General features: G+C 47.4%; 1 protein-coding gene and 1 non-coding gene across 3 annotated transcripts in view; both read left to right on the top strand.

The window, feature by feature from the left end:
* Positions 1 to 22,574, top strand: part of cfap61 (cilia and flagella associated protein 61) — a 584,187-nt gene that overhangs the window by 501,492 nt on the left and 60,121 nt on the right. The window lies entirely within an intron of this gene.
* LOC140430590 (U6 spliceosomal RNA) lies at positions 4,444 to 4,549 on the top strand. The gene has a single exon (XR_011949465.1). It is a non-coding gene; the product is annotated as a U6 spliceosomal RNA (small nuclear RNA).

Here is a 22,574-nt window from a genome sequence, read left to right on the forward strand (position 1 = left end):
AGTGGTGCCTCCCTTGATATGTGACCCACAGTCTTGCCGGTTGCAGCATTCCAAACTTTATCTTTTTTTTGTGAAGTACCGCTTTGGCCCGATTAAAGCTCGCCCTCCTTCTCGCCACCTCCGCACTCCAATCTTGATAGACGCGGATCACCGCGTTCTCCCATTTACTACACCGAGTTTTCTTCGCCCATCTAAGGACCATTTCTCTATCCTTAAAACGGAGAAATCTCACCACTATGGCTCTGGGAGCTTCTCCTGCTCTCGGTCCTCGCACCATAACTCGGTATGCTCCCTCCACCTCCAACGGACCCGTCGGGGCCTCCACTCCCATTAACGAGTGCAGCATCGTGCTCACATATGCCCCGACGTCTGCCCCCTCCACACCTTCAGGAAGGCCAAGAATCCTCAAGTTGTTCCTCCTTGCGTTATTTTCCAGTGCCTCCAACCTCTCCACAGATCGTTTCTGGTGTGCCTCCTGTATCTCCGACTTCACCACCAGGCCCTGTATGTCGTTTTCATTCTCTGCTGCTTTCGCCTTCACGACCCGAAGCTCCTGCTCCTGGGTCTTTTGTTCCTCTTTCAGCCCTTCAATCGCCTGTAATATCGGGGCCAACAACTCTTTCTTCATTTCCTTTTTTATCTCCTCCACGCAGCGTTTCAAAAACTCTTGTTGTTCAGGGCCCCATATGAAACTGCCACCTTCCGACGCCATCTTGGTTTCTGCTTGCCTTCCTTGCCGTTGTTCCAAAGGATCCGCTGCAATCCGGCCACTTTCCTCTCCTTTTTCCATCCGTGTCCAGGGGGAACACCCTTCTGGTTTACCGCACGGTGTTTTCAGCCGTTAAAATTGCCGTTGGGGCTCCTATCAAGAGCCCAAAAGTCCGTTTCACAGGGAGCTGCCGAAACGTGCGACTCAGCTGGTCATCGCCGCACCCGGAAAACTCTGCACCCATTATCAACCAGTGCGAGTCCAGGTCCAGGATCTTCCCCAACACCCACCTCATGAACTCTACATTGTCCCAGTTCGGGGCATAAACATTCACCAATACCACCAGCATCCCTTCCAATTTCCCACTCACCAAAACATACCTGCCTCCAGAGTCTGCCACTATGCTCCCCACTTCAAAAGCTTCCCGTTTACTTATCAATTCCGCTACCGCCCTCGTCTTCAAATTCAATCCAGAATGAAATACCAGCCCTACCCACCCTTTCCTAAGCCTAGTTTGATCCCCAATCTTCAGAGGCGTTTATTGTAAAAATGCCATGTCCGCCTTTAGGCTCCTCAGATGCATGAACACTCGAGCCCTCTTGACCGGCCCATTCCTCTCACATTCCATGTGACCAGCCTGGTCCCCCCCCCCCCCCCCCACCACCATATCCCCCCCTGGGCCAGCCTCCAACGCGTTTCCCGCACCCCCTCAGGCCTGCCTTCTGATGACCACTGTCACCGGCCTCTCCCAACCTGCGCCCATGGCACCTAACATCCCACCCCCCACTGATTCCCCTCCCCCCGCACTCAAACACTATCCTGGTGCAAACAACATCACCAACATTCAAAACCCAAAAACAAAGAAAAGAGCAACCACCCGTCCCCCACAGCAGACAATTGCCCCCAGAGAAAAAAAACCAACAAATCAAAACGAACAAAAAAGAACACCTCCTCCAAAGTTCAATGTCATCCTTCTCCTGCCAATCCATTATCCCTCAAGATGGGAAGCTGCCTTCGGCATCCCAAAATAAAGTTCCCAGCCATTGCAGGTCACCCAAAGGCGAGCCAGGTACAGCATTCCAAATTTCACCCCCTTCTTCAAGAGGGTAGCCTTCACCTTATTGAACCCGCTCTCCTCTTGGCCAGCTCCGCACCCAGGTCTTGGTACACCGGAAATCCACTGCCCTCCGTAGTACATTGTCTTGTCTGCCTGGCCCACCTCAGGATCCTCTTCTTATCCAGGAACCGATGCAGCTGCACCACCATCGTCCTCGGTGTTCATTACCCTGCAGCTTCCTCATCAGTGCCCTGTGCGCCCGGTCCACTTCCACGATGCTCAGATTCTGCCTCCGGGACCGGTTCTCCAAATCCTCCACCTTCTCTTGCAGCCACTTCTGAATATCACGCCATCGGAGTGAGCTGCTCCTCGTGCTCCCCCACTGTCTCCTCCACCTTCAGGATCGCCTGGCTCTGAGCTTCCAGCCTCATTTCCAGATGGTCAATCCCCACCTTAATCGGGTCTACCGTCCTCACCAGGTCCTCCAAAATCTCCTTCCTCTGCTGGGTGAACTTCTCGTTTTAGAAGTCCACCAGCTGTTCCATCGACCACTGAGACGTTAGGGCCGGTCCCTTTCCTCAACAAATCCACCCGTTAGCCGGGGAAAAGGTCCAAAAACACCGGCACATGCGGGAGCCACCAAATGTGCGACCACTCATTCCATGGCTGCCACCGGAAGTCTTGAGGACTAATATTTTTGATAAGTTGTGGATTCTGCATATATATAATCAAAAATAAGCATGTGGTGTATTGATACTTCTGGGCTGTACACTTTTAGAACTAAATTGATTTGAGTTCTTAGTGTGGCCTCTATATGAGAATTCTACCTTTGTAGTTTTTTGTGGTCTCTCTGATTTATTGTACTGCAATACCTTTGCAACCATCTGAATGCATAATCAACACGATCAAAGGTTTAAGTGATGAAGCAGTAAGATAACTATGACGACTGGTAAATATTTTAAAATATATATCGTGAAACTTTCCTTGATACCAGTAGTGCTGTTATGAGAAGAATGGCATCAGTTCCAGTAACAATGCCTATTAATTTGACATGCATGAAAAAAAAAACATGTATTATTGAAGAAAATCAGAATGTAATGCATTTCACAGGTGAGAACATGAGACCATGCTTCACAAATTTGCACTCCCAGTGCAGAACTTTGTATACCAGGTGCACTATAGGTTCTATTCAGAAATTGAGTATGAGTTGTCAGAAGTGAAAAACATAGCTGTGTAGTGATAATTAGACAAAAGCTTATCAAAGTGCATTGGGCAAGACTATCCCTGGTGGGCAGTTCATGGCAAGGATCAGCACACTGTTTCATCAGGCACACCTTTGTAAAATGTTGTAAAGCATAGCCAATCAAGCAGCCTTCGTCAGATGATTACAAATGCCACCGCTACTGTACCAGTGTTATGTCATTATGCGGTACAATTCACAAATGAGCAGACTAACCTCCTCTGAGATAAGATAACCCTACTAACAATACAGAGAATGGAAATGAAGTCTTTGCTATTTTCATTAGAAAAACATGCAGTGAAAAACATGTTTAATTTTGTATTGATGGTAAAGTTTAGAGTGTGGAGTTTGCACTTTCTCCCCATGTCTGAGTAGGTTTCCTCCAGGTGCTCCAGTTTCCTCCCACAGTCCAAAGATGTGCAGGTTAGGTGGATTGGTCATGCTAAATTGCCCCTTAGTGTCCAAAAGGTTAGATGGGGTTACTGGATTATGGGGATAAGGTGGAGGAGTGGGCTTAAGTAGGGTGCTCTTTCCAAGGGCTGGTGCAAACTCGATGGGCCGAATGGCCTCGTAGGGATTCTATGATTTTAGACATGGCAGACAGCAGGAAACCTACTGGGTTTTGTGATGTTGAAACAAAAGACACTGCAAAAATGAAATTTCACCTAAGGTACATGTCTGACCAAACTTAAGAACGCTGAAGGCCACATGCTTTGCGATGTAAATGTGGTCTATTAATTCTGGTTGTTTTCTCTAATCAATTTAGTGCAATATTTATTTGGCTATTTTACCAGAAGGAATGATCAGAGAGCAGTAAGAAAGAAAGAACATGCATTTATATAGTTCAAAGAACATCATACCCAACAAATTACATTTCCAGAGGTGAGCAGGCAAACATAGCAGTTAGTTTGCACATACCAAGGTCCTGTTCACTAGAAAATAAGAAGAATACCCAGTTAATCTTGTGTGGTTTGGTTTGGATGGAACCTGTGGTTTCAGATCACTTTGATTCAAGAGAATGTTAGCCAGGGCATAACATGGATATGGTTAGAAACAAACCATTCGGGGATTTTTGCAAAATGACTGCCGAGAGCAATGATAAACTGACACCAATAGAACATCTGGTGAAACCTGCACTGTGTTGGATGCTGCAGTGTCCCAGACATGTGACAGCAGGTCCAAACAGATTCAAATTATTCAAGGATTCACTGCATCTACAACAAACGTAATGGCAATGAAGATTGTTTGTTTGGTGATAAAAGTGAGCTACCAAGTAATTCAAAATCAAGGTCTGCTGATGAATTGGGCCAGAAGTGTAAAGTTTACTTTCCTGGCAAGAAACACCCCAGTATTTGTACTCAGAATTTGCAAAAGAAAAGGCAAAAGTACTGCTATGATTAATTGCTGATGGTTATCACGGACCATAATATTCATTAGGTGCTCGCTTCGGCAACACATCTACTAAAATTGGAACGATACAGAGAAGATTAGCATGGCCCCTGCGCAAGGATGACGTACAAATTCATGAGCGTTCCATATTTAAAAAAACATAATGTTCCTTATAGCTTCGTTAAAGAAAAGTGACATATACTTATTTAAATGCGCTTTAGGGAGGAGACGTTGTACAGCATTTTTATTTTATCTGTGTTTGCAATGGAACACATTTTTCATCGTATCAGTCCTAATGTTGTTGTCATTGAAGTTACTAGCAATTTTTAAAGTCTGTTCATTTAAGATTTTGGGATGAAATATTGCTTATTATCCCTGAGCTGGGAACTCTTTTTTGGGGGGAGGGTCAGGTAATGGCCCATTTTCACACCAATACAGTGTGCACTAAGTAGGGGTTGGGTCTATAATCGGAATAGTCATTGAGTCATAGATGTTTACAGCATGGAAACAGGCCCTTTGGCCCAGCTTGTCCATGCCGCCTAGTTTCTATCACTAAGCTAGTCCCACTTGCCCGCATTTGGTCCATATCCCTCTATACCCACTCGCCCATGTAACTTTCTAACTGCTTTTTAAAAGCCAAAATTGTACCCGCCTCTACCACTGCCTCTGGCAGCTCATTCCAGACACTCATCACCCTCTGTGTGAAGAAATTTTCCCTCTGGTCTCTTTTGTATCTCTCCCCTCTCACCTTAAACCTGTGCCCTCTTGTTTTAGACTCCCCTACCTTTGGGAAAAGATGTTGAGCTCTACCTTATCTATGCCCCCCCCCCCCCCAATGTTTTTGTTTTTGTTGCAGTGCTTGATGTAATATGTAATTATTTGAATAAATGGATAGGCTAGTTTTCATCACAATGTTCATAATGTTATTTGTTGTTTGGTCTTTAAAGAGCAAGTCATACTGGAGGTTTCTGGTTGTTTGCTATTAAGGATTACCTTGTTGGCAAATTCTTTTAGATCATTTTATTTGGAATTTTGTAACTTTGTGGTATAGAGCTCCCCAAATTACTCAGCAGGTGCTCCCCTAATCATTTGAGCCATAAGAGTAAATAAATCACAGTTCAAACATTAATCTGAGCTGTTAGATGATAATTGGGATGGGAGGAAGGTTGTTATAATTTGCTCCAGCACCCTTCAGTTTGGCAGAGCTTCACTAAAATCCCCATGCTCGAACACCAGTTATCAAACCCTCCTAAGTGCCTGTGTATGCTTGTTGGACAAGGGATACGGTCATCCTTGGTTTCAGAGCCTCCTTGGGTGAACAGTTTGCTAACAATGTCGGCCCGAGGCATCTATAATTTCCATTTGCGTAAGGTATCTGAGACCAATTTGTGCCAATGGTGCAAGGCTGCCTTCAAATGACAATGCCAGAAATTGGTGAGAAAAAATAACTTGCTTTGTATGTACTTTTTTGTGGGTCAGCTGTGCAGCACAAGAAATGTGTTTTTTCTCTTGAACTGTTGAGTGCTGGAATGCTTTAAAGCAGTCATTGCAAGGATGTTGCTATGGTTACAGGTAGCATTTGCTGATGATGAGAGCACAGTTGTTTGATTTATTTTGTGAGCTGGAAATCTGTAGTTTACATTTTTTTAATGGATCATAACACATCCATTCTTGAATTCACACCAAAGTTAGATTCAATATTATTAATTTTAAGTTATTTTTTCAAATATTGAAGATTACGTAAATCTTTCATGTTTGGTATTTTTTAATAACTCTGATTTTAATAGCTCTCTCTGTTGCTTTCTTTATCATTTTCCCATACTGACATACATGTATCATGTACGAGATCCCAGAAGTGGCAGATGTTAGCCACCATCTTGAATTAGATAAGTTGTAGTTAAGTTTATTATATTTTGAGCTCCAATTTAAGTTTATTTTTACTACATAATGCTTGAAATACCTGAATGTTGTTAGAATGGTAGTATTTTCAATTTGAAAATTTTGTTTAACTAAAAAATAACCAAGATCGTAGAAATCAGTCATTCAGTAATGCATTGATTCAAAATTGAAGGCCTTCAAAGTGTAATTTTTTTCAAATGTTTTAATCCCATTTCAAAAATCTCTAGTGCCACCATAAAGGTAGTTATTTATGTTATTGTATGCTCGTACATCTTCTCTGGTGCTTACTGTGAGATGGGGGTTATGCAGTTTTATAAACAATTGAGGTACTGTCAACATAATGTGACTGAGAATGGGTTACAGGAAGTGACTCTAATACAGGAAATGTGTACTATATGTAAATTTTCTCAATATTACAGATTAGATAGTTATATTGGGACATGATATAAAAAATCTGAATGTTTGTATAACTCGGCGGCATAATGGCACAGTGGCTAGCTCTGCTGCCTCACCAAGCCAGGGACCAGGTTCGATTCCATCGTTGGGTAACTGCCTGTGTCGAGTGGCCCTCCCACATCCCCTCCAGGTTTTGCCTGCGGGAGCGGTTCTCCAGATCCTCCACCTTCTCCTGAAGCCGCTTCTGGATATCACGCATCACCCCCATCTCGGCCGCCAACAAAGTAAACTGTTCTTCATGAGCCTCCACTGTCTCCTCCACCTTCTAGATTGCCTGACTTTGAGACTGCAACCTCATCTTCACGTAGTCGATCCCCACCTTAAGCAGATCCACCGTCCTCGCCAGGTCTTCCAGAGACACCTTCTTCTGTTATGTGAACTTCTCATTCAAGAAGTCTACCAGCTGCTCCATAGAGCACTGAGCTGGTAGGGCCAGTCCCTTATCCTCCGCCATCTTCCCCTGTGTCGCAGGAAAAGTTTCTCGCTCCGACAGCTCCTTTCGCCTAAAACCACTTCTGGTTCACAAATCTATTCACCAGGGGAACAAACTCTTCCTACACCACTCCTGCACCTTTTTCCACTAAAACCTCCGCCCATTAATCGGGGAAAAGGTCCAAAAACACGGCCACAAGCAGGAGCTACAAAATTTGCGACCACTCACACACACGGCCACAAGCAGGAGCTACAAAATTTGCGACCACTCACACCATGGCCGCCCCCGGAAGTCCGTTATGAGGACTTTTGAGACTGCAGTGCAACATTGCTTGTTAATTGAAATGTAGTTCATCAATTGACAGATAGAGACTGTTTGCTAAATTACTGCAAAATATAACTCCTCACAACCTCTTTAAAAAAGGCATTTAAAGATTGTTCAACAAGCTCACCATTTACCTGTTTATCTGCATCCCTAATAACCTGAAATACTTAATGAATTTAGGAGAGGATGTTGTTAACTTGGCACACTCCCGTACATTTCATGGGACTTTTTCTTAACTTGAGGACCTTGAGATATGGTACTAGAACAGATAAACGCTGTTACAAATAGCACAGTTGTTTCCTCATTGTATCCTGTGACTACCTTTGAACCTCCACAAAGATTGCCATGTTTTATCATGGCAAACACTGTTTCCTCCATAATCTGCCATGGAGAACACAGAACTTTTAGAACTGGAACAGCCCAAATCAAAAAGCTGGATGGTCCCTTTTTGATTATCACCTACTAGTGTCTCACCATATCCATCAATATTTCCCTTCCAAACCACATCTGGTTGTCTATTAAACCTATTTGCATTTTAGTGACCTTCCCAAGCAATTTAACCTACAAGAACAAAAGCTTGTAATAACTGTCTTATGCATCCTAATTTATCAATTATTACTCTAGTATTTGACACTTTTATCATTGTGAATAATTAGTAGAGATTAATTTTCTCTGCCTCTTCATTATTTTGAACACTTTAATTCTGTCAGCTTAAAATTAGCACAGTCAGGGATGATAATATGTTCCTTTGTCTCACCTGAAGTTAAGGTATTCTTCCTTTTTTTATTATTTTGCATGAGACTTGCACCGGAGATCTTTGAATCTATAGAGTCATCAAAGGGACAGTTTAGTTACTTCAGAGGAATCCTATCGCATAGGGTTAAAACCAAAGACTTGCCCTGACATTTACAATTTACTACAACCCCTTTTCCTGCCATTCTCCTTTGTCTGACACATCTTGTCCCTTGCATGCAATCTTGCACCTTAGCAAGTTTTTTTTCTGAACCACAAGCTATTTTCTTCAATGCTGTTGCTTAACCAGTATTCTGTTCTCTGTTCTCATTGATTAATAGATGCCCATCTTGGGCCAACACTTAATCCAAGTAATCCTTTTGCTTGTCTTAATGACTGAATCCTTGATGAAACCCCCAATATCCTGATGAGAATTTGGTTCAACAGAGGCCAATTGTCTTGTGGTCCCCTTATATTGGAATTTGTTGTTATCTTTTCTAATCTTTCCTCTGTGATATTCAAACTCATTTATATTCTGATTTCACAAAGACTAATGCCTTGATTGTTACTTTGGCATTTTCCGAAATTGTCTAAATGTTAATATTGTGCTGTTTCTGCATTATAAACTGAATAGTTTAAAACTATAAATAACTTTAAGGATTAGAAACTGATTAAGTAAAGATTTGTTTAACTTTATGATTATTAATGTTAATTAAATCTCTACCAGCATTGTCTATTGAATTGTAATAAAATGTATTGCATAGCCATTTCCTGCCATTCACAAAGGTTATGCCAGTTCCAAATAGGACATTTAGTTGAGGTACAAGGCCTATGTACTGTGTTGTTTGCTAATCAAAGATGACTTTCTACTTTTCAAAGAATTGGAGCAACATTCATTCACGTTGTTTTGGAAAATGGAGAAATATCATAGATTAGAATTTTTGGGCATGGGGGTTGCCATTTATGGCATGCCTGTTCCCGTTCAGAGCAAAATGGGCAACATGCAAAATCTGTGTTCTCACCTCATCAAATGAGTGTGGCATTAGCTGATACATCTCCAAGCTGATTGCTGCTTCTCAACACTGCTGGCAAGCTCTGCACTCAGCAGGGGGCCCTGGCAGCATTATGTACTGACCACATGGTTCAGGCAGCCTGGTTTTCTTAAAGGCAAGCTGTCTCTCAAAGGGAAACTGGATAAAAAAGGTTCATAGATCATAGAATTTACAGTGCAGAAGGAGGCCATTTGGCCCATCGAGTCTGCACCGGCTCTTGGAAAGAGCACCCTACCCAAGGTCAACACCTCCACCCTATCCCCATAACCCAGTAACCCCACCCAACACTAAGGGTAATTTTGAACACTAAGGGCAATTTATCATGGCCAATCCACCTAACCTGCACATCTTTGGACTGTGGGAGGAAACCGGAGCACCCGGAGGAAACCCACACACACACGGGGACTCCGCACAGACAGTGACCTAAGCCGGAATTGAACCTGGGACCCTGGTGCTGTGAAGCAATTGTGCTATCCACAATGCTACCGTGCTGCCCTTCGTTGCAATTTGTTCTTCGTCTGCTGTTGTTGCAATGGAAATTCTTGGAAATGGAACATAGAACATAGAACATTACAGCGCAGTACAGGCCCTTCGGCCCTCGATGTTGCACCGACCTCTGAAACCACTCTAAAGCCCATCTACACTATTCCCTTATTGTCCATATGTCTATCCAATGACCATTTGAATGTCCTTAGTGTTGGCGAGTCCACTACTGTTGCAGGAAGGGCATTCCACGCCCTTACTACTCTCTGAGTAAAGAACCTACCTCTGACATCTGTCTTATATCTATCTCCCCTCAATTTAAAGGTATGTCCCCTTGTGCTAGACATCACCATCCGAGGAAAAAGGCTCTCACTGTCCACCCTATCCAATCTTCTGATCATCTTGTATGCCTCAATTAAGTCACCTCTTAACCTTCTTCTCTCTAACGAAAACAGCCTCAAGTCCCTCAGCCTTTCCTCATAAGATCTTCCCTCCATATCTGGCAACATTCTGGTAAATCTCCTCTGCACCCTTTCCAATGCTTCCACATCCTTCCTATAATGCGGCGACCAGAATTGCACTCAATACTCCAAATGTGGCCGCACCAGAGTTTTGTATAGCTGCAACATGACCTCATGGCTCCTAAACTCAATCCCTCTACCAATAAAAGCTAACACACCGTACGCCTTCTTAACAACCCTCTCAACCTGGGTGGCAACTTTCAGGGATCTATACATGGACACCGAGATCTCTCTGCTCATCCACACTGCCAAGAATCTTACCATTAGCCCAGTACTCTGTCTTCCTGTTATTCCTTCCAAAATGAATCACCTCACACTTTTCTGCATTAAACTCCATTTGCCACCTCTCAGCCCAGCGCTGCAGCTTATCTATGTCCCTCTGTAACTTGTAACATCCTTCCGCACTGTCCACAACTCCGCCAACTTTAGTGTCATCTGCAAATTTACTCACCCATCCTTCTATGCCCTCCTCCAGGTCATTTATAAAAATGACAAACAGCAGTGGCCCCAAAACAGATCCTTGTGGTACACCACTAGTAACTAGACTCCAGTCTGAACATTTCCCATCAACCACCACCCTTTGTCTCCTTCCAGCTAGCCAATTTCTGATCCAAACTGCTAAATCACCCTGAATCCCATGCCTCTGTATTTTCTGCAGTAGCCTACCCTGAGGAACCTTATCAAACGCTTTACTGAAATCCATACACACCACATCAACTGCTTTACCCTCATCCACCTGTTTGGTCACCTTCTCAAAGAACTCTATAAGGTTTGTGAGGCACGACCCACCCTTCACAAAACCGCGTTGACTATCTCTAATCAAATTATTCCTTTCCAGATGATTATACATCCTATCTCTTATAAACCTTTCCAAGATTTTTCCCACAACAGAAGTAAGGCTCACTGGTCTATAGTTACCGGGGTTATCTCTACTTCCCTTCTTGAACAAGGGGACAACATTTGCTATCCTCCAGTCTTCTGGCACTATTCCTGTAGACAAAGATGACTTAAAGATCAAGGCCAAAGGCTCAGCAATCTCCTCCCTAGCTTCCCAGAGAATCCTAGGATAAATCCCATCGGGCCCAGGTGACTTATCTATTTTCACACTTTCCAGAATTGCCAACACCTCCTCCTTATGAACCTCAAGCCCTTCTAGTCTAGTAGCCTGAATCTCAGTATTCTCCTCGACAACATTGTCTTTTTCCTGTGTGAATACTGATGAAAAATATTCATTTAGCACCTCTCCTATCTCCTCGGACTCCAAGCACAACTTCCCACTACTGTCCTTGACTGGCCCTACTCTTACCCTAGTCATTCTTTTATTCCTGACATATCTATAGAAAGCTTTAGGGTTATCCTTGATCCTACCAGCCAAATACTTCTCATGTCCCCTCCTGGCTCTTCTTAGCTCTCTCTTTAGGTCCTTCCTAGCTAACTTGTAACTCTCGAGCGCCCTGACTGAACCTTCATGTCTCATCTTTACATAAGTCTCCTTCTTCCTCTTGACAAGTGTTTCGACTGCTTTAGTAAACCACGGATCCCTCACTCGACCACTTCCTCCCTGCCTGACAGGTACATACTTATCAAGGACACGCAGTAGCTGTTCCTTGAACAAGCTCTACACTTCCATTGTGCCCATCCCCTGCAGTTTTCCTCTTCATCCGATGTATCCTAAGTCTTGCCTCATCGCATCATAATTGCCTTTCCCCCAAATATAACTCTTGCCCTGAGGTATATACCTATCCCTTTCCATCACTAAAGTAAACGTAATCGAATTGTGGTCACTATCACCAAAGTGCTCACCTACCTCCAAATCTCACACCTGTCCTGGTTCATTACCCAGTATCAAATCCAATATGGCCTCGCCTCTCATTGGCCTATCTACATACTGTGTCAGGAAACCTCCTGCACACATTGGACAAAAATTGACCCATCTAATGTACTCGAACTATAGCGTTTCCAGTCAATATTTGGAAAGTTAAAGTCCCCCATGACAACTGCCCTGTTGCTTTCGCTCCTATCCAGAATCATCTTTGCAATCTACGCCTCTACATCTCTGGAACTTTTCGGAGGCCTATAGAAAGCCCCTAACAGGGTGACCTCTTCTTTCCTGTTTCTAACCTCAGCCCATACTACCTCAGTAGACGAGTCCTCACCAAACGTCCTTTCTGCCACCGTAATACTGTCCTTGACTAACAATGCCACCCCTCCCCCTCTTTTACCACCTTCCCTGAGCTTACTGAAATATCTAAATCCCGGCACCTGCAACAACCATTCCTGTCCCTGCTCTATCCATGTCTCCAAAATGGCCACAACATCGAAGTCCCATGTACCAACTCATGCCGCAAGTTCACCCACCTTATTCCGGATGCTCCTGGCATTGAAGAAGACACACTTTAAACCACCTTCCTGCCTGCCGGTACATTCCTGCAACTTTAAAACCCTACTCATGACCTCACTACTCTCAACCTCCTGTATACTGGAGCTACAATTCAGGTTCTCAAGCCCCTGCTGAACTAGTTTAAACCCTCCCGAAGAGCATTAGCAAATTTCCCCCCCAGAATATTGGTACCCCTCCCGTCCAGGTGTAGACCATCCCGTTTGTAGAGGTCCCACCGACCCCAGAATGAGCCCCAATTATCCCGAAATCTGAAACCCTCCCTCCTGCACCATCCCTGTAGCCACGTGTTCAACTCTTCTCTCTCCCTATTCCTAGTCTCGCTATCACGTGGCACGGGTAACAAGCCAGAGATAATAACTCTGTTTGTCCTAGATCTAAGTTTCCACCCTAGCTCCCTGAATTCCTGCCTTACATCCCCATCCCTTTTCCTACCTATGTCGTTGGTACCTATGTGGACCACGAATTGGGGCTGCTCCCCCTCCCCCTTAAGGATCCCGAAAACATGATCCGAGACATCATGCACCCTGGCACCTGGGAGGCAACACACCAACCGTGAGTCTCTCTGGTTCCCACAGAATCTCCTATCTATCCCCCTAACTATGGAGTCTCCAATGACTAATGCTCTACTCCTCTCCCCCCCTTCCCTTCTGAGCAACAGGGACAGACTCTGTGCCAGAGACCTGTTCCCCATGGCTTAACCCTGGTAAGTCGTCCCCCCCCCCCCCCCCCAACAGTATCCAAAGCGGTATACTTGTTACTAAGGGGAACGGCCACAGGGGATCCCTGTACTGACTGCTTCCTCCCAGCCCCTCTCACCGTCACCCATCTATCTTTATTCTTCGGAGTAACTACATCCCTGAAGCTTCTATCTATGACCAACTCTGCCTCCCAAATGATCCGAAGTTCATCCAACTCCAACTCCAGTTCCCTAACGTGGTTTCTGAGGAGCTGGAGATGGGTGCACTTCCCACAGATGAAATCAGCAGGGACACTCACGGCGTCCCTCACCTCAAACATTCTGCAGGAGGAAGATTGCACTACCTTCCCTGTCATCCCCTCTAGATAAAAAAAAGAAAAAAGAGCGTACCTGTTATTCACTCCCCTTCTCAGCTAGCACTCACTCAGCAACCTCTGCGCCCCGCACGATAACACCTGAGGGAAAATAAAATAAAAACTACTTACCAGTCACCAGCCAATCCCTTACCTGCAGGCTGTGACGTCACGGTTCAACTTTCCACTTCTACCTGCCCTCAAGCCTTCCTCTTGATCCTTACAGCGGCTTTTTTTTTTTTGGTTAGAGGAGGGGGTAGGGAGGGGAACACTGAAGAAGTGATTCGGGTTTAAGTGTCACTTGACCACAGCTTCTCCACAAACCGCCTCCAAGTTAGGGTGAGCACACGGACGTATGCAAATTTCCCCTGCAACGGCCAATCAGCAGCTCCACTCTACTGCCCTCTGCTGGATGCTTGTCTTCACTTGAACAGCTAGGGTCCCTTGTACAGGTACGCCTCCAAGTTAGGGTGAGCACACGGACGTATGCAAATTTCCCCTGCAACGGCCAATCAGCAGCTCCGCTCTACTGCCCTCTGCTGGATGCTTGTCTTCACTTGAACATGGGGGCATACAGATGGATCCATAGTGATAAATATGGTGCGGGAAGCATCAGTGGGGCAGGTGGGCATGAGAAGAAATGACATTATCCTATGGTGGGGAGGGAGGAAGATAGCTCTCAAAGATCACGCTCAGAAGATAGTGGGAGCAGATGGCCAGGATCATCACTTCTCAAGTACCTGGAAGCAGTGCCACGAGAGATATAATGACTATACCAGCATCTCCTGATTCCTACAGAGAAAATGATTCTCTGCAGAGCCTCAGGCTCAATCGGAGTCCATTGCATCCAACATCACAGGACATAGAAGAAGACAATGTCCAACTGCCTTATGCCCCTTCTCAGCTCCCAGCGTACCCTCACCTTGCTACCAGACACGATGAGCCAGCTATAGATAGTGTGACCATGGACCTCCCGTTCCACACCTCAGGGGCAAAAATGCTGCGGGTGCCAGCTCACTGGAGTGCAAGGTTGCACATAGGCTCCACTGTAGAGCTCTCAGATGATGACTTCAATGGGGCAGACTGTTGATGGCTATGCACAATAAAATGCTTGGTAAATTGGGAAGTCTGCCAAAGGTCCTATGGTCATTTTCAAGCAGCATGGAGGAGCCAGTGCCAACTTGACAGAGGATGTTGTGCAGACCTAAGAGTCCATCCTTTCCAGCAAACTCTGTTTTCACATTCTGTGTGGAACCATCCATGTTGCATGTCTGATGGTCAATATCACAGCTTCCTTTGCTGTACAAGCAGCAGCCACCCACTATCTGAGTGCTGCAGAGGAAGCTAAAACCACTGTCATGCAAAGTCAGCTGGCAACTGTGCAATCAGATGGCTGCCATCAAGACAGTGAATTACAGTGTACCAAAGGGGCTCATCGGGTGCCACTGCACTCCAGCAATCTGTCTTATTGCCAGGATTGTTGTGAGGTACCTCCTCAGGGAGTAGAATTTCATCCATGCAATAAAAACCTACTGTCTCCCTCTCACCCATTACTCCATCAGTGCCCTTGCTGTTGCCTGTCAGCCAGCCAGCCAGACTGCTGACAAACACGCTGGGTGTTACAGTCTGCAGCCAGGCCTTTAAGATTTGTGGTCATACTCCAAGACATCTGCGGTCTCCCCCACTGAAAGTTAGTAACCTTCAACTGGCTACAATCAATGAGGTAGCACTGCAGAGGAGTAGTTGGACAGGCAAAGACACAATGAAGGGAATGCACAAGGAGGATTAGTTGACTTTTGTATAGCATGGCATTCCATGTATGGCATGATTCTATTCATATATTTGATGTAGAATATTTATTTTATAGTGGCCTTTATGTTTTTCATTATGACCAGACATTTTGCTGGTAGCAATGCCCTTGTATTAGGCCTTCCTTGACTTCACAAAGGCCTTTGACACTGTCAACTATGAGGGATTTTTAAAATTTGTTCATGTGACATGGGTGTCGCAGGCTGTGCCAGCATTTATTGCCCATTGTTGCTAAATTTTGGTTGGCTCTTAATTTGGTTCTGTTTAATCTCATTTGCTCAAGAGTCGCCAGGTATCTTTCGACACCGCCACAAGGTTCAGAACCGAATACTGATCAATGATTCGATACACCAGTTAGTAAGTTCAAAAGCAATGCTCATTTATTTACACACAGTCAAATCTACTCATGCATAAACTCTACAAACTAAACTACCACTATTACTAAAGCCGAGACTTAGCTTCGGGCGCCCACTCAGTCAGAGGAACAATGGCCATTGCTCGGTTCTGAGGCTGCTGGGTTGAGCTGTTTACAGGGTAGCAACTAGGAGCGTTTATCTCGTAGCGTGCGTTGACTTGGGACTTACTTGGTCTGGTGCAGCTGCTAGGCAGGTCTCTCTCTTCGGTGAGAGCCAAAGCCAAAGTGGGGCATTCTCCCTTGGGGGATACCTTTTATACTAAAAAGGGCTTCACGCGCTTTTGGGCGGGCCTTGAACTTGGCCTAAACTAGTTGGGTCTTTCCTAATCATCTGTATCGATTTTCCTCCAATAGAGGGGTGATCCCTGATCACTGGGCGTGTTCTGGTGACTGTCAGTCTGCTTTGTCTTAGCTTCTTCTGGCGCCAGGGAGTCTGCCTTAACATTGTATATCTAAATGTTTCCCTTTTGTCCCCAGAGATGACTCATTAGTATGTAGATTGTTTGGTAGTTTCTGTCCTGTCTGACAGTTTAAGGTTCTAATCAACAGACAGAGCTTGCACCTGCTTGTTTCTTAGCATTGTCCAATTTTCCCTGCATTCTTTGCGGGTGTCCATTTTGTAATCGGGACGTGGCCATCCCAGATGGCTACACACCCTCCTTGTGATCCTCAACGCGAAGTGTGAAGGATCACATTACTATGGCGTCTTCATCCTCTTACCAGCTGGGGCACCCGTACTTAGGCTCTACACTGTCCTATCCTATGCAACACAATTTTACCTAAACCATTTTAAATACATTCATTATCATAAAATTCTACGGGGCGCTATGACATTAATACATGCATTACAGAAAAATAAAAAAACTGGAACCTCTAACTATTCTCAATAAGCTATCCTCATTCAAACAATCCAAAAATACAAACAATCCAAAAATAATCTATACATCTTAAACTGTATAAAATAGCAGCACACAAATTTCTCTGGCCTGGCAGTCAGACACAGAGGTTTACATGGCTTTATTCCACAGAATACATTAAACAAATGGATGCTCTTTAATCCATCCCAATGGGTTCGGGGGTCTGGTGAAATCCGAAAATGGGGGACCTAAAACGGGGTGCGAGAGTGATATGCCGTCTCGCAGCCTGTGTGATTTACCATCCCAGTGTTTGAGGATGTAAATAGCATAGGGAAGCAACCTAGGGGTTGCCAAAACCAAACAAAAGAATTTCGAATGTAATGAGCCAAAAATGGGGTTACTTATGGGCCGTGGCGGGTAAGAAATGGGTGGAATCCCCGGGTAGAACGGTGATCAATGCCGTATGTGCTCTACCCGAGCGTAGCTGACCAGAGGGGGGGTCCTCAGGCAGGGTGGGGACCAATGCCATTTCTCCACTGCCTGAGCAACCGGCAAGAATGGGTAAGAATGTGGGGGGGCTGCCTCTCGAATTAGGAGAGCAACTATGAGGCGTGTTCTGTAGACAAACTAGTTCCTCTGAACTATTGTCTGGGACAAACTTGTACCTTTAACAAGGTTCTGGTGACAAACTAGTTCCTCTGAACTATTGTCTGGCACAAACCTGTTCCATTAACAGCCAGGGGGCGTTAAAGGAGTGGTGACGTGGGGCCGTGAAAAACTTTCCGAGTTTACACACAACAGTTAACGTCAACACTAAGGAACAAACATTCAACAAACATGGTGCAGGTTCCATCAGAAAGGACACCGTATCTCTCCATCGGTTCCTTTTTTCTCCATCATCTGGACACCTCACTGCTCAATAGCGGACAGGGTCGCAAAGGGATTTGTTTGGTGGGAGTCAGACTCTAAGTCATCACCTTCTCCCGGCTGCCAAACTCTTGTCTGTAGTAACCGTGCTAAAGCTGCTTGGGGCGAATTGGGGTCCATCTCATCATTCCGGATGAGCCTGAACGAATTGTCTCGGTGCCAGAGTCGTGTGTCGAGGTTGGAGCTTCAATCTGTAATCGTCGGGCGGTGGGTCTGGGTCAGGGGCTTTGATATAAGTGATCTCAAATGAGTCGGTAGAATCATGCTCAGATTCACTGGGAGTGGGGCCTGGTGCAGGGGTGTAGTCGTAACGTGGTGTGCTGTGGCTATCGTCATCGTGATCGCTATCACTGTCGCTGTCGCTGCTGGCTGAGGGAATGGAGAGGCGGAGTCGTGCCTCTGGGGGCGGAGTTGAAGTCGTGTCTGAGGACGGGCTGGAGTGGTTGGGGGAGGGTAGGAATACGTCATCTGTGGGTGGGCCGTGCTCATCTGCTGCTGCGAGCAGGATGTGGTGTGTGTGGCTATTCTGCGAGCCATAAGCCTTGAGCTGGTTTATATGAAACCACGCAGACACACCATTGGGATAGGTTATTTTGTAAACTGAGGGGCTGACTTTGTCCGAAATGGAGTACGGTCTGAAAAATTTTGGGGAAAGGAATGAACTGGGGTTGTAAAGAGAAAGCATAACTTGTTGCACTACTGTAAACTCAGTGGCGTGTACTGTCTTGTCGAAACAGGCCTTGCTCTGTTTCTTCCTGGTTCCAAGTCGCATTGCTGCGGCGAGTTGGGCTGCCTTTATGTTCTGTAGTAGTTGTTTAACTGCATTTTCATGCGTGAGGGCTGTAACTGCGGGGCTGGCCAAATCCAGTCCTAGTGAATACTCAGTGCCTTTCATGGGGCGTCCGGTCATGAGGGTATGGGGGGTGTAACCTGTGGATGTAGATATCGTATTTCTTAAAAACATTAAAGCAAATGGGAGAACTGAATCCCAGGTGCTATTATTTTGCTGTACCATTTTCCCGAGGGTGGCTTTCAATGTCCTATTCATTCGTTCTACAATTCCACTTGGCTGGGGGTGGTGCGATATGGAACTTTTGTCTAATGCCGAAAATCGTGAGACGTTTTTCATTACACGTCCGGTGAAATGGGAGCCTTGATCGGACTCTATACTGCGTGGGAGGCCCCATCATATAAAGATGTGGGGCGGGATTCTCCCCTACCCGGCGGGGCGGGGGGTCCCGGCGTGATGGAGTGGCGGGAACCACTCCGGCGTTGGGCTGCCCTAAAGGTGCGGATCCGCACCTTTAGGGGCCAAACCCTCACCTTGAGGGGCTAGGCCTGCGCCGGAGCGGTTTCCACTCCACCGGCTGGTGGTAAAGGCCTTTGGCGCCACGCCAGCCTTAACAAGGCCAGAAAGGTCTTCGCCGGGCGACGTGGGTCCGCGCATGTGCGAGAGCGTCAGCGGCTGCTGATGTCATCCCCGCGCATGCGCAGGGGAGGGGGGTCTCTTCCGCCTCCGCCATAGTGAAGACCATGGCGAAGGCGGAAGAAAAAATGTGCCCCCACGGCACAGGCCCGCCCGTGGATCGGTGAGCCCCGATCACGGGCCAGGCCACCATGGGGGCACCCCCTGGGGCCAGATCGCCCCGCGCCCCCCCCCCCAGGACCCCGGAGCCCGCCCGTGCCGCCTTGTCCCACCGTTCAAAAGTTGGTTTAATCCACGCTGGCGGGACAGGCATTCCAGCAGCGGGACTTCGGCCGATCGCGGGCCAGAGAATCGGCGGGGGTGGGCCCGCCGACCGGCGCGGCGCGATTCACGCCCCCGCCGAACCTCTGGTGGAGGCGACTTCGAGACACGGCGAGGGCGGGATTCATGCCAGCCCCCGGCGATTCTCCGTCAGCTTTCCGGATCGTTCATGTGTTTCCTTGCTCAAATGCCCCCCAGACAAAAAAAACCTTCCCCCTCTCTCCCTCCCTCCTCCACCCCACCCCCCACCCCCACCCCCCACGAATGATGCCCCCCCCCCCCCCACCCTCCTGGGTTGCTGTTGCTGCTGTCCGACCTTCATCTAACGCTCCGTGAGATAGTCCAGGAACGGTCACCACCGCCTGTAGAACCCCTGCGCAGACCCTCTCAAGTCAAACTTTATCCGCTCCAATTTGATAAACCCTGCCATATCATTTATCCAGGCTTCCACGCTGGGGGGCTTCGCCTCTTTCCACATTAACAAGATCCTTCGCTGGGCTACTAGGGACGCAAAGGCCAGAATACCGGCCTCTTTCGCCTCCTGCACTCCCGGCTCGTCCACTACTCCAAATAGTGCTAGCCCCCAGCTTGGCTTGACCCGGACTTTCACCGCCTTAGATACTGTTCCCGCAACTCCCCTCCAGAACCCCTCCAGTGCCGGGCATGACCAAAACATATGGACATGGTTCGCCGGGCTTCCCGAGCACCTCCCACATCTGTCCTCCACCCCAAAGAACCTACTCGGCCTCGCCCCCGTCATATGCGCTCTATGAACCACCTTAAATTGTATCAGGCTAAGCCTGGCACACGAGGAAGAGGAATTAACCCTACTTAGGGCATCAGCCCATAGCCCCTCCTCAATCACCTCCCCCAGCTCCTCTTCCCATTTACCCTTCAGCTCCTCTACCAAAGCCTCCCCCTCTTCATTCATCTCCTGGTATATCGCTGACACCTTGCCCTCTCCGACCCATACACCCAAAATCACCCTGTCTTGAATCCCCTGTGCCGGGAGCAGCGGGAATTTCCTCACCTGCCGCCTCACAAACGCCCTCACTTGCATGTACCTGAAGGCATTTCCCGGGGGTAGTCCAAATTTCTCCTCCAGCGCCCCTAAGCTCGCAAACGTCCCATCGATGAACAGGTCCCCCATTCTTCTAATCCCTGCCCGATGCCAGCTCTGAAACCCCCCATCCATCCTTCCTGGGACAAACCGATGGTTATCTCTGATCGGGGACCACACCGAGGCTCCCATCGCACCCCTGTGCCGTCTCCACTGCCCCCAGATCTTTAGCGTTGCCGCCACCACCGGAATTGTGGGGTAGCTTGACGGCGAGAGCGGCAGCGGTGCCGTCACCAGTGCCCCCAGGCTCGTTCCTTTGCAGGACGCCATCTCCAACCTCTTCCACGCTGCACCCCCTCCCTCCATCACCCACTTACGGATCATCACCACGTTGGCTGCCCAGTAGTAGCCACCCAAGTTCGGCAACGCCAACCCTCCTCTATCTCTGCATCGCTCCAAGAACCCCCTCCTTACCCTCGGGGTCTTACTCGCCCACACAAATCCCATAATGCTCCTGCTTACCCTCTTAAAGAAGGCCTTGGTAATCACAATTGGGAGGCATTGAAAAACAAAAAGAAACCTCGGGAGGACCACCATTTTAATTGACTGTACCCTGCCCGCCAGCGAGAGTGGCAACATGTCCCACCTTTTAAAATCCTCCTCCATCTGTTCCACCAGCCGCGTCAAATTAAGTTTGTGCAGTGCCCCCCAGCTCCTAGCTACCTGAATCCCCAAGTATCGAAAGCTCCTTTCCGCCCTCCTCAACGGTAGGTCATCTATCCCTCTTCCCTGATCCCCGGATGCACCACAAAGAGCTCACTCTTTCCCACATTGAGCTTATAGCCCGAAAAGTCTCCAAACTCCCTCAGGATCTGCATGACTTCAACCATCCCCTCCACTGGATCCGCCACATACAGCAACAGGTCATCTGCGTAGAGTGACACTCGATGTTCCTCTCCCCCTCGAATCACCCCCTTCCATTTCCCCGACTCCCTTAACACCATGGCCAAAGGTTCAATTGCTAATGCAAACAGCAGAGGGGACAGGTGGCACCCCTGCCTCGTCCCTCGATACAGCCGGAAATATTCCGACCTCCGCCGGTTCGTGACCACGCTCACCACCGGGGCTCTATACAGGAGCTTAAACCAACTAGTAAACCCTCCCCGAACCCAAACCTTCTCAACACTTCCCAGGGATACTCCCACTCTACTCGGTCAAAGGCCTTCTCCACGTCCATGGCTGCCACTATCTCCGCCTCTCCCTCCACCGATGGCATCATTATCACATTTAGGAGCTTTCGCACATTAGTATTTAGCTGCCTGCCCTTTACGAATCCCATCTGGTCCTCATGAATCACCCCGGGACACAATCCTCAATCCTCGTAGCCAACATTTTTGCCAGCAACTTAGCATCTACGCTGAGGAGTGAGATCGTTCTATACGACCCACATTGCAGTGGGTCCTTATCCTTCTTCAAGATCAAAGAGATCGTCGCCTCTGACATTGTCGGGGGCAGGGTCCCCCCCTCCCTTGCTTCATTGAAGGTCCTTACCAGCAACGGGGCTAACAGGTCTACATACTTCCTATAAAACTCCACCGGGAACCCATGCGGCCCCGGGGCCTTCCCTGCCTGCATGCTCCCCAGTCCTTTAACCAGCTCCTCCATCCCAATTGGCGCCCCCAAACCAGCCACCTCCTGCTCCTCCACCCTCGGGAACCTCAGTTGGTCCAAGAATCGTCGCATCCCCTCTTTTCCCCCGGGGGGCTGGGACCTATACAGCTCCTCGTAAAAGGCCTTGAATGCCTCATTCACTTTCCCCGCACTCCGCACCGTAGTTCCCCTGCCATCCTTGACTCCACCTATTTCCCTCGCTGCCATCCTCTTACGGAGCTGATGTGCCAGCATCCGACTCGCCTTCTCCCCATATTCATATATCGCCCCCTGTGCCTTCCTCCACTGTGCCTCTGCCTTCCCTGTGGTCAACAGGTCGAACTCCGTCTGAAGACTTCTTCT

This window comes from Scyliorhinus torazame, chromosome 1 (assembly GCF_047496885.1).
Source record: "Scyliorhinus torazame isolate Kashiwa2021f chromosome 1, sScyTor2.1, whole genome shotgun sequence".
Classification (NCBI taxonomy): Eukaryota; Metazoa; Chordata; class Chondrichthyes; order Carcharhiniformes; family Scyliorhinidae; genus Scyliorhinus; species Scyliorhinus torazame.